The sequence below is a fragment of the Pan paniscus genome, chromosome 11, assembly GCF_029289425.2.
Source record: "Pan paniscus chromosome 11, NHGRI_mPanPan1-v2.0_pri, whole genome shotgun sequence".
Classification (NCBI taxonomy): Eukaryota; Metazoa; Chordata; class Mammalia; order Primates; family Hominidae; genus Pan; species Pan paniscus.
The window spans coordinates 29,431,696-29,448,933 of NC_073260.2; the positions used below are offsets into that span (position 1 = coordinate 29,431,696).

The 17,238-nt window shown below is 45.2% G+C and overlaps 1 protein-coding gene across 5 annotated transcripts in view; it reads right to left on the reverse strand.

Annotated features, from left to right (window-relative positions):
- The window catches only part of PALM2AKAP2 (PALM2 and AKAP2 fusion), a 528,965-nt gene that overhangs the window by 194,107 nt on the left and 317,620 nt on the right, over nt 1-17,238 (reverse strand). The window lies entirely within an intron of this gene.

Consider the following 17,238-nt stretch of genomic DNA (forward strand, 5'->3'; position numbering starts at 1 on the left):
TAACCCTCGGGCTGAGTCAGTTTGCTTGTCTCTCCAAGAAGGGCTCCTTTCCAAGCTCCAAGACTATTTTTAAAGCAAGTCGACACTCAAAGCCCAGTAGTGTCCATGTGTAGTTTTCAAATACAATCAAGGGTAAGAAGATACATATACCTACTGTGATGGTTAATTTTATGTATCAATTTGACTGAGCCAAGGAATGGCTAGATAGATGGTAAAACATTATTTCTTGGTATGTCTGTGAAGGTGTTTCCAAAAGAGATTAGCATTGAATTGGTAGACTGAGTAAAAAGATGGCCTTCACCAGTGTGGGTGGGCAATCATCCAATTTGTTGAAGGCCAGAATAGAACACAAAAGTGGAGGAAGGGTGAACTTTCTCTCTCCGCTTAACCTGGGATGTCCGTCTTCTGGTGCCCCTGGTTCTTGGACCACTGGACCTGGACTGGGACTTGTGCCACTGACTCCCCTGGTTTCTGGCCTTCTGGGTTGGACTGGAATTACATCATTGGCTTTCCTGGGCCTCCAGCTTGTAGATAGTAGATCGTGGGACTTCTCAACCGCCATAATTGAGTGAGCCAATCCCTCATAATATTTTTCTATATGTCTACATACATCTTATTGGTTCTGCTTTTCTTAAGAATCCTAATATACACAAACATGTGTGTGTGTGTGTGTGTGTGTGTGCATGCAGATACATATATATTTGGCTTTGTGATATTTTCTGAAACTTTCAAGGTTGTGTGTGTCCATAACCAAGCTGAAAGTAGAGTCATCTGTTTCAAAGACATTTCCTTGGAGATGTGACATTTGGCCAGAGGCTCCCCTATGGGACATATGTGCTCACCTTTCAGATGCCCTTTGCATCGCAAGAGGAATAGTCTGCATCTGTGCTTGCTTCTTGCTGGAGCTTCACCTCATTAAGAAGTGACCTATTTCCCAGCACACATGCCATCTCTGTTTGAGGGGCAATCACTTACTATGTAATTAGTCCTGCTTGCAAAGACAGGCCTAGTGCTGGGCCCCATACTCTGGTGCTGCAGCAGCAGTGATGAGAAAATGGTATTTCTTACTATTGCGGTACACTTTGTAAACCATGGCAGCGGATTTTTTTCCTTCTTCTTTTTATTACAATGCCACTAAAATGGAAACCATTCAGGGAAGTGAGAGTGGCGTGCGTTGGCAGTCTAAGCAACATGTGTCACTCTGCCGATTCAAAATCAGATCAAATCTGGGTTTCTCTTTCTCTCTCAGGTTGTTGTTGACATCTCTGGGTCTTTGGGGTTTTTTTTTCAGCATGCATGGCTCTGAGTGTAGGTAAGGCAGAGGCAACACTTCCAGAAGAAGCCTGAAAAGGGCTTTGGGTCAGACTCACTAGTAGGAAGCACATGGTAGGTTCCTGCCACACAGCCACTGGTTTGTCCAGTCCCGTTAGCAACAGGCTGAGCATATGCCCATCGGCATTGAACTCTTGTGAGTGCCCTTTAGAATTCTGAATCAGAAACTGCCCTTGGCACTCACCCTGCCAGGCAGGGCCTTGACAACAGCCATGTGACCCAGTCCTCCAGCTCTTACATTCTGTGCAGTCATCAGAGACATGTCCATTTCTTATGCTCTGAGTCTGGTTGCATGCTCTCTCCATGGACTCTTGCTTTAGTCTGCATCTCCCTCACAGAAGCACATACCAGTCATACTTTACATGTGTCCTGTCTGCCTCTCTCTTCCTTTGGACTCTAAACTCCATGAGAGTAGGAAAAGTGTCTGTCTTGCACATCACTGTGTTTCCAATGCCCAGCACAGCGCCAGGCACATAGTAGATGCTTTATCAATGTTTACTGAATGACAACATCTATATGAAAATGAGTCCTCAAGAAGCCCAAGGCTGGCTATATACCATTGGTACTGGCTTCGATTCAGGCAGCTGTGCTTATTACTGGCTACATCTTGGGCAAGTTGGTTAGCCACACCAAACCTCAATTTTCCACTCTGTAAAATGAGGATAATAATACCTACCTCACAGAGTTATCAAGAGACTAAAACTAGATAGCATTCATGACAGCATGTGGCAGACAGTATTATTGCTCCCAATTCCTTTCTGCCTTCCCTGTGGGAGGATTATATATCCTCACTCATTGTCAAGAGATCTGCAGTGCTGCTCTATGGGAGGAGGATACTTCCCTACCCCATTGGTGCCAGGCTTGGCCATGTGACTTGCCTTGGCCAATGGAATATAAGCTACACGTGCCACATCCAAGCATGACTTTAAGAGCCACTATATGGTTCTCCTAGTACCCCTTTCTCTCTGTCATAAGAATGGCATGTTCCATATAGGGGCTGATCCTGCAGCCTGGGTCCAGGAATGAAGACACCTAGAACAGAGCTCCAGTCACCCTGCATGCAGTGCCAAACATGAGCAAGAAAGAAACCATTACTGGGGTTGCCTGTTGCAGCAGCATAATGTAGAGAGAAGGCCAACTGGTATACAGTGCCTGTCACAAAGCAAGGGTTTAGTAAACCTTTGTGGAATGAACAAACACATGCTGAAGTTTCTACCAGATCAACTGCACCAGTGCTTTTGATTCTTTTGGGTATGACATTCAATCACTAAGATAAATTTAAGGTGGCACTTTGTGGCATAAAAAAGAAGTAGATTTTTTTTTAACTGAATGAAAGCTGATCCATTCTATTAGGGTATAGCAGTGCCTGTGGCCTAAAAACCCTATCCAGGGTTTCTTTCATGGATTATTGATTCCAACTTATAGCCTATATTAACTGAGTCTTTTTGCTTATGTGTATTAAGCCATTATTGGTAAAAGGTGTATTAAGCCATTATTGGTAAAAGGTGAAAGATTTATATGATCTGAAGAGAAACCAGAGCATTATTAAGCCATTATTGGAGAGCAGGGTGCTAAGTCCGTTATACATATTAGCATGTTTAATCCTTGCAATTGTGCAGGAGATATAGGTAGACAAAAGTCACGTGGTACCCAGGGGCAAGGTAATGTTTGTGAACTTTGTCTCCTTGTAACACTGCACCAGAATTTGCAAAGGCTAGCATCTTTGTGGCATTCCCTGCAGACTGGTGGTGGGGTCATATGCACACCCCTTGGCTTCCTCTTCATTATGCCCCTAGTGGCAGGGGTTAGGGGAGGTCCCAACATTGTCTATAGTATACTGATGGGGAAACAGGCATCAAAGCATGAAGAATACGCTAAAGGTCATCCAGCCAGTCAGCAGCAGAGCCTAGACAGGAAGCCAGATGCACCAGACCTCAGAGCACTAACCTCATGCCATGCTGTCTCCCACGTTCATCCACAAAACCATATTCCCTTCTGCTTCTGCTTCCAGACTGAGTCATACTCACCCTAAGCTGGCACAGTCCTTCAGATTGAAGCCACTGTTCCTCCTATATCAGCAGGTTCCCCAGAGAATACTCAAGACAACGGAATGGTAAGAGACAAGTAGTATTGGGGAAGCTAGAATGAAGCTTTCATTTCCTTCTGATCCACACCTATGTTAGGCCACTCACTGTGAAGCCTGCTGACTTATGCTTGCAGGTGGGAACCCACCAACAACTCCCACCCGGTGAAGATGTATTTATAGGCGAGGCCCTGCATGAAGCACCAATGCTATTCAGAGCTGCTGAAGATATGGTCCCTTGTCCTTAAGGAGTTCCACCTTAGTAAAGGGACAGATGTGCAAACAATGAACTTGATTACAAGGTCTTCTGAACAGGAGTTGAGAACAGAGAATTAGTAGATGTGCAGATGAGAGACGAACTCTGGTGGAATATCAGAGACAGCTTCAGAGAGTAGGCAGCATTTAAGCCTGGCTTGGTAGAATGAGTAATCTTTCAATGGGCAGGAGTTGCAAAGAAGTGTGTCTTGGAGGAACGGCTTGCTCAGGGTAGGAGAAATGGTCCCTGTGGGGGCTGTGTAGTGTGCAGTGGGTCACATGCCTAGAAACACAGGTGGAAATCAGATTTTGGAAGGTCTAAATGCCAGGTCAACAAGATCTGGTTTTACACTCTGCAACAATGTATCTTGGCTGGGCGCGGTGGCTCACGCCTGTAATCCCAGCACGCTGGGAGGCTGAGGCAGTCGGATTGCCTGAGGTAAGGAGTTCGAGATCAGCCTGACCAACATAGTGAAACCCTATCTCTACTGAAAATACAAAAATTAGCCAGGCTTGGTGGCGAACGTCTGTAATCTCAGCTACTTGGGAGGCTGAGACAGGAGAATCGCTTGAACCCGGGAGGGGGAGGTTGCAGTGAGTCAAGACCGGTCCATTGCACTCCAGCCTGGACACCCTGCACAAAACAGGTTCAAACCTGAGAGGCAATTCAAGTCTTTCTTGAATGTGTGGGGCACTGGAGACAAAAGGTCTGAATGGCCTGGGGCTTGGAAACACTATGAACACAAAGAACACAGAGAGCAAACAGACCCCTTTTCTCTGTCAAAAAAAAAAAAGGACTAAGAGTGGGATAAACATGGAAGCCTGAAGTTCAGCATTGGATAAGGAGATGGATTCATTCACTGATATTTATTGATCACTGCTATGTGCCAGGCATGGTTCTAGGCATTTGGGAAACATCAGGAAATAAAGATCCCTAACTTTCTGAAGCTTTCTTTCTAAGGAAACTTTTATTTTATTTTATTTGAGACAGGGTCTTGCTCTGTTGCCCAGGCTGCAGTGTAGTGGTGTGATCAACCTCCTGGGCTTGAGCAATCCTCCCACCTCATCCACCTGAGTAGCTGGGACTACAGGTGTATGCCACCATGCCCAGATAATTTTTTAAAATTTTTTTGTAGAGACAGGGTCTCCCTATGTTGCCCAGGCTGGTCTCAAAACTCCTAGGCTCAAGTAATTCTTCTGCCTTGGCCTCCCAAAGTGTTGGGATTACAGGCATGAGCCCCGGCACCTGGCCAGGAAATTTTTAATATTCACAGGCACTTACTATTTTCCAAGAGCAACTCTATGTGATTATGCACTTATTAACTTCAGTCTTTACAAAAACCCTATGAGATAGTACTACTATCCTAATTGGACAGATGAGTAAACTGAGGCTGTGAGCTATTAACTCATCCTGGATCAAGGCAGTAAGTGGCAGTGCTGAATGTATCACCAGGCAGCCTGCCCCAGAGGCAGGCTCCATAGCCCTACACTGTAATTCTTTTTGCATTGTAAGTAGTTGTAAGAGGAGGCTGGATTTTAGTTTCTTGGCTCACTAGGTAAAGGCTGTCCTTGTTTCCAGCTTCTACCCTAACCCCTTGAAGATTCTACAGTTCACTAAGCTCCACATTTCTAGAGGTGAAGAAGGACTCACTGCTCCCTCCTGAGTGCTCTAAGGCAGTGCTCCTCAAAGTGAGTGGCCCACCAATCCGTGTCCCTCCACAGTTGGTTACTGATCTGTGACCAAGTGAGTGCAGAAATGGAAAGAATACGTTTAGAACCCTTAATAACAATTTATTGAATCTAATAATAAAAAATCAGTACCTGTATTCTGTGTGTCTTTCAAAAATTTTACTTTTCTCATCATTCACTTTCATTGTACTTTACGAAAGTACTGTTCTGAGATGAACTGGAAGCTTAAAAGAAAAAAAACAAAACCTAATCCTTTACCATAGATAGAGAGGGACATTGTTCCCAGGGAGTTCAAGTTCCCTGGGCTGGATAGACTGCATCCCTGAGAACAGAGGGACCCTAAAGGCAAGGTCTAGGAAACATCTGTGTGGGCACTTCCTGTGTTGCACTCTCCAGTCCATTTCTAGAAGATGAGTGGGTTTTGTGCTCCCTTGCCTGGGCAGAGGCTACTTTTGGTCAATGGGCCTTCAGGTCTTTTGCAAAAGCCAAAAGTTCACTAAAGAAATGAAGCTAGGCATCCTGGTGGGGTTCGGGGAGGGGTGCACTTTCTCCCAGAAGCAGTAGAGGGGAGGGGCTGTAGGCTGCACTTGGGGTGGGGTGGGGTGAGGATGTGGGAGTGCTACACTGTGGTGTAAGCAGGGAAGCTGGATGCTGATTCCAGGCTCCCAGCCTCTGCCAAGGCTCCTGTCTCCAAGCTTGGCTCAGAAGCCACACAGACTTCAGCCCTGAAGGGGCTCTGAAAACCAGGACAATGCACACCCAAGGATAAATCCAGTGAGAACCAGTGATGGTGGGCCTTCCCCAAGATGAGCATGTCACCTTTGCATGACCTTGGGTGGGAGAGAGCCCCGTGAATGACTGAGTTTGAACTGCCTGCCAGACCAGCAGCCTTGGGGTACAGAGTCTGATATCACTTGATTTAAAGAAAACAAAGTGGCATTTCTTGCATAAGTGTGTGGACCAAGACTGATACTGCTACCCTTTGTGGGTGATATTCAGGAGACAGAGTGAATGAGAAAGATGCTGGAAGGTTAGGACAGAGCGGGAGGCTGTTTCAGGCAAGAGGAGACTCACAGTGGCTGAGTGAGGAAGCACAAGGCATGGGGAGAGCCACAGGCTGTCTGTCCTATTTGGCCCAGACCAGCAGCTGTGGAGCTGCTGAGCTTTTGCAAACCCTGTTCCTTCTTTCTGGAATACTCTTGGCATGGCTGCCTTCCTCATCTTTCAGATGTCAGCTGAAATGTCCTGTCTTCAGAGGGTCCTTTCTGGGAGTCGTGTGTGTGTGTGTGTGTGTGTGTGTGTGCACGCACATTTGTAGAGGTGCAGGAAAAGACTGTCAGATCAGAGGGTCTTGCATTTTACATTCCTGCAGCTGTTCTGTTCAGTTGCTTTCTAGTCAGTTTTTTTCTTAGTCTCTAAATTACCACAGTCTCTCTGTCTGTGTCACACTCCACAGTTTTATAGCCCGGAGAGGAATTGGGTCTGGGGTCACTCCCTGGAATCTGAGGATCATGTTCTGTCACTGGAAGAAATCCTGAGATTCTTCTAATGAAGACAGAGGGCTGACATAGCCAGCCTTTCCAGGGGTCTTAGTGGCAGACTTACTGGGAGTTTTGAAGTGAAATGTAGCTGCCCTGAAAATCGCGCTGAAAATCGCGGCTGGACTCCTTAGGGCTTCCCCCCACAATTCCTGTGCATTGATTTCACATGGAGTCCCCAGAAACTTGGGGGACTGGGAGCTGGGTACAAGTGGTAGATGCTGAAGGCTGAACACAAAATCAGGGCCTCTTTCAGAAACCCAGGTTTCCCACCTCCCTTTGTAGGGTGCAGTGAAACCCAACAGAGTGGCCAGAGACAGGGACTTTTGTCTTGGGGGAGTACTGTTTCCTGTTGATGATATAGCTAGACGTCTCCGGAGAAAACCTTTCACTGAGAGATCTAGTCGCTTCTGCTCTCAGTTTGGGCTATAAACAGGAAATAGAGAGAGCTGCTTAGAAATGAGATATCATTATAATCAAAATAGCTCTTCTTGATTTTTGCTTTCTCCTGGAATTCCAGTTTCCATTTAGTGGAAGAAGGAGGTTTCCCAGCAGATCCAGGCCTTCCACAGCCTATGGGATACGCGAGGGCCTCAAGCTGTAAAGCAGGCAGGCCAGACCCCCAGGGCCATGGTGGCCTCTGAACAAATGCAGGAGTCCCTCTCCCTGGGAGAAGTGCCAGAGAGGACTGTTCTGGGAGAGATTTCCAGAATTCCAGTATCCTTTCTTCTTCAGACCACACAGCCTCAGTCCTAAATCCTTTACCATTCATTCATTCATTCATTTATTCATTCCCTCATCAAACAAACATTGTTTGGGTCACTTTTGTGTGCCAAGCACTGTGGTAGACACCAGAACTATTGCAGAGAAAAAGACCAAGTCCTTGCTTTCAAGAAGCTTATAATCTGGTGTGAGAGATAGATACTCAGATACTCACACACCATCCTGCCTGTTGGAGGATAACTTCAAGTGGTCTTCATGGTACCCCAAACCCACAAATTTAAACACAACAAAGTCAACTTTCCCTGGTTGACTCATCCACCACTTTCTGTTCCTCCCAGAGCTTCCTTAAGCAGGCCATTGTGGTGGTTTTGAGACATGTCTAAAAATTCTTTGACACTTCTCCCTTCAAGACATGGAGTCTCAGCCAAGTGCGGTGGCTCACGCCTGTAACCCCAACACTTTGGGAGGCCAAGGCGGGCGGATCACCTGAATTCAGGAGTTTGAGACCAGCCTGGCCAATATGGTGAAATCGCATCTCCACTAAAAATACAAAAATTAGCTGGGTGTGGTGGCACCTGCCTGTAGTCACAGCTACTCGGGAGTCTGAGGCACAAGAATCACTTGAACCCAGCAAGTGGAGGTTGCAGTGAGCCAAGATCGTGCCACTGCACTCTAGCCTGGGCAACAGAATGAAACTCTGTCTCAAAAAAAAAAAAAAAAGACACGGAGTCTCACTGCGCTCCCCTTGCATATGGACTGGCCTTAGTGCCTTGCTTCTAATACATAGAAGGTGGCAGAAGTGATGCTGTGAGACTTGGAGGCTGGGCAAGAAAAGGTAATACAGCTTCTGCCTGGTTCTCTGTCCTGAGATACAGCTGCTGAGCTGTGAAGAGCCCCTTGCCACATGGAGATGCCCTGGGGAGATGTTCTCACTGACAGCCCCAGCTGAGGTCCCAAAAGCCAGCCAGCATCTACCACCGGACACGAGGGGGAGGAAGCCTTCAGGATGACTCTTGACTCTTGCCCCAGCTACATCTAACCACCAGCTTGTGACAGATCCCAAGAACTACATAGCCGAACTGCAAGAGATAATATTAATAATAACAACAACAGCATAGAACATAAATCATTTTCGTTTTAGCTTCTAGGTTTGGATGATTTGTTATGTGGCAAAAGACAACCAGAACAATCCTAGAAACACCGTGATGGAACTCCGTTCCTTAATAACTTTGCTACTCAAGGAGTGGCCGGCAGACCAGCGGCACCAGACCACCTGGGAGCTTGCTACAAACACAGACCATTGAGTACCGCCTGAGACCTACTGAACCAGAACCTGCATTTTCACAAGACTGCCAAACATTTCACATGCATGTTAAGCTTTAAGAAGCACTGCTTAGCAAGACTGTTTTGAAAGTACATTATTTTAAGGTCATGCTTTAAAATATTCAAACACCAAAAAATAACATAACAGACACCAACGTACCAACCATCCAGATTTAAAAGATAAAAAATAGCAAGCATATATTCTGTGCTGAATACTATCGTAAGATCTTTACAAATATTGACTCCTTTAACCTTCATGACAGCCTTGTGAGAGAGGCACTACTTTGTCATTCATTGTTATGTGATAGAGGAAGAAACAGGACAGAAAGATTAAGTCATTCACTCAAGGTCACACAAGCTCATAAGCAGCAGTACTGGTATTAGAACATTAGCAGTACTAAATGCAGGGTACCTGGCTCCAGGATTGAGCTATTCTGCTAAACATTTAACACTTTGCCACCTCTTCCTTGATATCTTAAGTCTATCAAGGCTCTTCTGAAATTAGTCTCCATCTCTCCCTTTTCTTTTGCACAGCCACCATCCTAGTTTAGTCTAGGACTTGTGCAACACTGCCCTGGCTGCCTTGAACCTCTGGTATGGCACCATTCAATCCATTTTCTACGACGCCCCAGATTGATCTTTCTGCCGACACTGATCTTATCATCCTCCCTGACCAGATAGTTTTAGTGCCTCTGCTCTGCCTGGCACCTAAACAGGTCAACTTGGACTCCAAGTCCCTTGAAACCCCATCCCAACTCTAGTCTCCAAAACAGAAAACAAAACAGATCACAACATCATCACCGGGTCTCCATCACCACACACAGGAGCTTCATGGTTTGCTTACACATTTCCTCCTGGCTGGGTTGCCTTTTCCCTTGCCTGGTCCTACAAACTCCATCTCAAATCCCACCTCCTTGGCAAATCCTTCGTTGACTACTTTTAGTTTAAAGTATGAACTCCCACTTCTGAACTCAGTAACACTTAGAAACATCTTAATATCTCTTTTTAGCTCTTTTTTTCCCCCCTGAGTATCTTCAATGGCCAGGTACTGCACGAGGCATTTATTTTTTTATTGTGGTAAAACATACATAATACCATTTACCACTTTAAGTTTACAGTTCGATAGCATTAAGTACATTCACACTGTTGTGCAACCATCACCGCCAGCCATTTCCAGAACTTTTTCATCATCCCAAACTGAAATTCTGTACCCATTAAACAATAACTCTCCTTTCTTCTCTCCCCCAGGCCCTCTGGTAACCTTTCTGTCACTACGAATTTGACTAGTCTAGATATCTCATGTAAGTGGAATAATAAAATATTTGTCCTTTTCTCTCTGGCTTGTTTAACTTAGCACTATGTTTCATGGTCCATCCATGTTGTGACATATATTAAAATTTCATTCCTTTTATGGCTGAATAATATTCCATTGTATGGATATATCACATTTTGTTTATCCATTCATCTGTGGATGGACACTTGGGGTTTTTTCCGTCTTTGGGCTATTGGAAATAATGCTGCTGTGAGCATTGGCATACAAATATCTGTTCGAGTCCTTGCTCTCAATTCTTTTGTGCACGAGGCATTTTAAACTTTATTCTCCAAACAAATCTATGGTAGGGATTATTAGTCCCACTTCATAGGAAAAAGAGGTTCAGAGAAGTTAAGTGACTTTTCCAGGGCCATGTGTCTAGGGCTTATAAATACTGTTTTCCTGAGGATTCTGCTTTTACTAATAAACATTTTATTTTCTAGAAGAGATGAGTATCTAACTCAATAAGGATTCCATAATTCAAGGTTCTATGTGTTATCTCTGTCAATGTTGATGGTAATGACAATGGCAAGAAACAGATGAAAGATGACACATCCTTGTGTCCAGCAAAGGTGAGGAGGGAGACATTTTCTTCCCTTCCAGCATGAATCTAGATTCTAAGTGTCTGGATGAGCTAATTAGGTCCTGAACATATCCTTGACTTGAAAATCTGTAACTGTAACACCCAAGGGAAGCTCCATGGCCTGAGAGTTATTTGCCATTTTTTGATTTAGGGTCAAGGAATAGAAATAGCCAGACAGTTTGCTTCCAGGAGCAAAGTTATACTCAAGTCCAAAGCCTTGAGCTCAAGTTCCCAGCTGAGGTATAGTAAGAGCTCAATATGATGGTGGCTGATATTTAGGTGGTAGGTAGGCAAGCCAGCCTCCCCAGTGTGACCAGTACTGTGGGGTTTCCTGGGACAGAAGCTTGCAGAGCAAAAACCAAGAAAGTCACAGGCTAAATTGGGTTAAGTTGGCGACCTTAACCTAAAGATCATTGTGGAAGGAAAAGACATAATTAATCTTGCATCTGTCCCTTCTTCTCTTGTTCCTACTGGTTCAAATCTCTGACCTCCCAGCTGGTCTCCTGCAATAGCTCCCTCACTGGCCTTCCTGCCTCTGTCTCTGCCTCTGCCTGCAGTAGCCCATTTGGCACAATCTGCCCTGATCAAAAACCTTCAATCTTCTTCACCACTAAACCGATTTAGCTAGGGCCAAAACCTCTCATTCGTGTAAGCACCAGACAGGTCATGTCCATGAGAGACACAGCTCTGGTGTAAGACAATAGGAACTGGTAGGGCTGCAGCCAGGCCTACGCCGAACATTTTTGGGGCTTGGAGCAAGCGCACAAATAGATGCTGACATACAGTATATCTTAATATCTGAAATCAAATTCAAAATTATTAAATATTTTATGTTCTCTCTTACTAAGTTGGCAAATATACTTCATACTGACTGACAAGGCCAAGTTCCAATTGTGAGTTCTTGGATTCCTGCGTGTCCCATATTGAGATTTGGTGGTGCAGAGCGAGATTCTGTGGACTGTTACCTTCTTCCCTTCTCTTTGTACCCTCTGCTCTGTCCTGCACCTCTAGAGGCCTTGCACACCCATGGTGGACACCCTAGCCTGCACCTCAAAGGTCCATCCACACATACGCTACCTTCAAGGCAAACTGCTTCCCTTTGGTACACCCTTCAGTGTGGCCCATCCTTGGGAAGACAGATGCAGAGAAGAGGCCCACGTGAGTTCTGGATGTGAGCCGGGACCGTTCAGGAGACAATTCAGAGTCTTGGGAGGTGAAGCACAGTCAGGGGACAGGGGTAGGGAGCAGGCAAGTCACCTTGGCCCAAAGACTCCTCACCCCTTAGAAAAGAGTGTGACTAGAGCAAGGCCCTATAAAGCCCAGGGCCCAGTATGGGGGCTGTGCTTGCTTGAGTCTAAGATGAGTAGAGGCTCATAGGAAAGCAGATGCTTCATCTAAAGAGGGCAGCTAAACTCAACTCTAGCTAGTTCCCACCTCCTGGAAATGTGGCTGAGTCTGGCTAGATCTTGCAGTCTTTTAAGAGAAGATGAAATGTAGGATGGGCTGGTTATAAATTCAAGTGAAAACCAAAGCAAACATCCTTGTGTGAATCAATACAGTAAAGGCCAAACATAATATGTCTATGGGCTTGACCTTGAACTTTCAGTTTATAGCTGCTTCCTCGAGGAAGTACCTGTCTCTCTACATCCTGGCATAGAGCCACTTCTTTCACCTTGTCTCCTTCAGTCCCTTCAGGCTGAACAAATCAGACAACCAGAGATAGCCCAAGCTTCCTATTTCAGGCCCTTTGCTCAGTCAATTCCTTCTTTCTGCAATACCCTCCCCTGGGTCTTCTCCTTGCTTACTGAAAACCATACTCATTCTTCAAGAACAAGTGCAAACCCAACTCCTCCAGGATGTCTGTCCTCATAACTCCTAAAGTTCCAGACCAGAGTATGAATCCTAGCTCTGCAATTGTACACAAGCACAAGTGCTCTGAACCTCACATATAAAATGGGATATTTCCATTAACCTTGAAGAGCTACTTCTCATGAAAGTTAAATAAAATAATCTATGTTAAAACATTTGTTGGGAGGCCGAGGTGGGTGCATCACCTGAGGTCAGGAGTTTGAGACCAGCCTGGCCAACGTGGCAAAAATCTCATCTCTACTAAAAATACAAAAGTTGGCCAGGCTTGGTCGCATGCACCTGTAATCCCAACTACTCAGGAGGCTGAGGCAGGAGAATCGCTTGAACCCGGGAGGCAGAGGTTGCAGTGAGCCGAGATCGTGCCACTGCACTCCAGCCTGGGTGACAGAGTAAGACTCTGTCTTACAAAAAAAAAAAAAAATTGGCACAGTTCAGGGCATTTAATCAGTGCTCAGTAACTGCTAGTGGAATAGGAATAGGAATGAGATTTTGAGTATCTTACTTATGCTTTAATTGGGGGCCAGTAAACTTTTTTGGTAAAGTACCAGACAATAAATATTTTAGGTTTACGGGCCACATGATTTTTTTCCCAACTACTCAATAAGGCATCCATAAACAATACTTAAATAAGTGGACATAATTCTGTTCCAATAAAACTTTATTTACAAAACAGGCAGAGGACCACATTTGCTCCAAAGGCCATAGTTGCTGATCCCTACTTCATACCATTCTTAGGGGTTGTTCCCTGGCTCTCAAAGCTGCTGTTACTATTCTTACTAATAGCTATATTTTAGTTCTGCCAGTATTTACCAGGCGGTGTCCAAAACACTTTGTAAGAGATTTAACCCTCTTTGCCATTCTACACATGAAGAAACTGGGGTACAAGAGGTAGCAGTCGAACCAGAACTCTGAGCAACTGTGCAGTAATGTGTTCAGGACTTGGGCAGCACCTGCACAGTCTCGGGTATGCTTCTTGGCTGTTGTTGGATGAACATACATTTGCAAACGACTTCAAGTCATGCTCCTCTCTCCCATGCAACGTTGGTGGCAATTATAACTACTGAAAACTTAGTAGGGAATTCTCCTCCGCTGATGAGTGTGGGCAGCAGCAAGTGGCACAGGCCAGAAGCCAGTGGGTCTCTATCTGCCTAGTAAGTACTGGACTTGATAGTGGTTCTGCTGTTCCTTTTCATTAGTGCCCATAGGAATATGAAACTGATAAAAAATGGTGAAGAAAAAAAGGAAATGGTTTGATGTGGATGAGGCTGACTGTCACCCTACAACACTCTGATCCTTCAGAACAGTTTGAGTATAGGAGTCTTGCCGTGCCCTCAGCATTGTGTCTGTATCATGGAGAATTGCCAAGGCATCAATAAAAGGAAAGGCTGGTTGCAGATGTGGAGTAGTTGACAAAGCAGAGATGCCCATCTCCATGCCAGAGGTCACACGACCATATGGTTCATCATCCCAACTGAACATTACTGAAAATTAGGCTGGGAAAACATGTGCAAACTGGGACATATGGTCACCCCAGTCAGAGAAATCTTTCTAAGTGGCCACTCAATAACAATTCATGCTTGGGCAATGCCGCCCCTGAGAAAAGAGCAACTGGTTCTGCCCTTTCATTCTGCTCCATGATCCCGGCTACAACATCATGAAATATCTACCCCATACCATGTGTTTATACCACGCTAAACTTCACTGGAGAAAATCAAGGAAGAATATGCCTGGTCCCTGGAAGTATGTCTTCATTACCGGTTCCTAGAAGTCAAGTCCATAGTCTTCAGGGTATAAACTGATTCCTGCAACTTGACAGGCTACAGCAAGTTTAATATATGTGCAATGCTATGATTATAAAGTAAGTTTCTGGTTGAATTTTAGCTATATGTTCCAAAGAACGGATAGGTTGCTTTTGCCTGAGCAGGTGTAGTATGCATGTTATGCATTGAACAACTCCAAGAGCACCATTCACATTGTACTTGATGTGAATGGAGCCTTCCAGGATTGTGCAGTATGCAACCTGAACAATCATACTTGGCAGCCCTGCTGGGGAGCTCCAGTTCCATTCCCACCGGCCAGAACTGGTGTGCTTCAGTAGCCTAATCCTTGCACAGCTGGTCACCCTCAGGATACCTGTTTGCCTAAACACTTTTCCCTCAAATAGTAAACAAGCACCCACACTGCAAGGCATAGGAAGACAATTTGTCTATGCTTCTGCTGCTAAACTTGCTTGGGAACTGCTGAGGGAAGTTCAGCCTCTCCTCTGGCCTGGCAAGAGAAGACCCATGGCTACCTGCACACCATACCAATCTGTTCTCTTCTGACATACGGGAGAAAATAAAACTACAATTTCCTTTTCTGGCAAGGGCTCCTATCCCCTCCTCTCCCATCCTTCCTACTGACTCTTGGGAGCCAAAAGATAGCATTACATCTTTTTTTTCTTTTTAAAGAAATAGGGTCCTGCTATGTTGTGCAGACTAGACTTAAATTCCTGTGCTCAAGCAATCCTCCTGCCTCAGCCTCCTGAGTAGCTGGGATTTACAGGCACATACCACCGTGCTCAATTTATGCATTATATCTTGATTGTCATTTTTCATCTATGGTCTATAAGTCTGTGTCTCAGGGTGAAAGTCAACTACTTCAGAGATCAAAGGTGCTGCTACTGATCCATTTTGGAACTAAAAAATTAGTATTTTATCCAATGAATACAGAGGAGCCCCACTGAAGGGTCAGCCATATGGTAAAGACAGCAGGAGTGCAGTGTGCAGAGGAGGGCTGATAGCGAAAGGTGGGTGGGTGCAGGGGGCAGTATGAGATGAAAGCACTGCAGCTGGGCTGAGCAGGATGAAGGCTTCTCCAGGGGAAGAGGGACATGATTCCAAGTGTGCACAGAACAGCATGGGCCAAGTGTGGGGAAGGGGTGAATATGGCCAGTGAGGGCCAGGGTGGGATCCTTAATTAAAAAGAAAAATTTATGTTGGGAATCAGTGGGAACTAAGGTTTGGCGGAGGGGGGTGATGGAGAAGAAGTTGTTGCATTTTAGCAAATGTTGAATTCCAGACAGAAGGGTTTGATTTTAATTCTGGAGAAAGAGAACAAAGCAGTGATTCTCTGTTCTTACTGAGTAGGAGAGTGCCTTAGTGATGAGGATGGATGCTTGTACGCTCACAATGAGAGTTTCCATTACCCAGCCACTGCCTCAGGAAATTATCTAAAAATTCCCACGTCTCCTTCCAACATTCAATGAGGGAAATTTTCTCCTGGTAGGTGAAAAGACATGAAAACAAACTCTCTTCAGCCAAACTTCAGCTAACTAACCCCATTCAACTTGGAGTTTCTATGCCTAACTTTCTATCTACCACTTCTAAAATTCTTTGGATCAATGGAAATATTAGGATTTTTTTTTTTTTTTTTTTTTGAGACGGAGTCTTGCTCTGTCACCCAGGCTGGAGTGCAGTGGCGTGATCTCAGCTCACTGCAAGTTCCGCCTCCCGGGTTCATGCCATTCTCTAGCCTCAACCTCCCAAGTAGCTGGGACTACAGGCGCCCGCCACCATGCCTGGCTAGTTTTTTTGTATTTTTAGTAGAGACGGGGTTTCACTGTATAGGCTAGGATGGTCTCGATCTCCTGAGCTTGTGATCTGCCCGCCTCGGCCTCCAAAGTGCTGGGATTACAGGCTTGAGCCACCACCCCTGGCCTGGATCTTTATACTTAAGACAACTCTCTATGGGGTACTACAGAGCAAAGAGGCTAAGTGTCTGACCCAAAGACACAGAGCTATTAAAGAGCAGAACTGGCTTACTGCTTTCAGACCCAGTACACTGGACATTCATGGAGCAGGGAGTCACAAGTGAGAACAAGAGAAGGAGCCTGTATTTTGTCCAGAGTTAAACATTGTCTGTGGAGAGAAGCACTGTCAGCCTGTTGCTCACAAACTCAACATTCCTTTGGAGAAAACATCTAGAATAGGGGAGCAGTGGCACGTGTCTGCAGTATTCTCCCTCGAGGTGGGGTGGTTTGCCAAGTCTCCAAGGAGAAAGTGGGGGCACAAAGATGGCAGGCAAAGACCATTCTGTTCATATATTTAAAAGGAAGATTCAGACTCTTATTTTCAACCATGGGGAACTACAAATATTGATCAGGCAAAGACGATTCTGTTCATATATTTAAAAGGAAGATTCAGACTCTTATTTTCAACCATGGGGAACTACAAATTTTGATCAGGCAGGTATTCCCCCCACTGAATTTCATACACAGGAAAATAGCCACAGGGTTTCAAGACCCTGGAACAAGGCAGTGACGGGCGGCTGACTAGTAACTTCACAGGGCCAGGCACAGCAGATGGCTGATGTGATGGCTTCTAAAGGCCAGGGACTTCAGCACCTTCAAGGAACAACTCTCCCCTCCTCTTAATGTCTTTCTCTTTCTTTTCCTTCCTTCCTTCCTCTCCTTCCTCTCCTTCCCTTCTTTCATCCTTTCTTTCTTCCTTTTCTTTCTCTCTGTCCCTCCTTCCTTCTTTCTTCCTTCCTT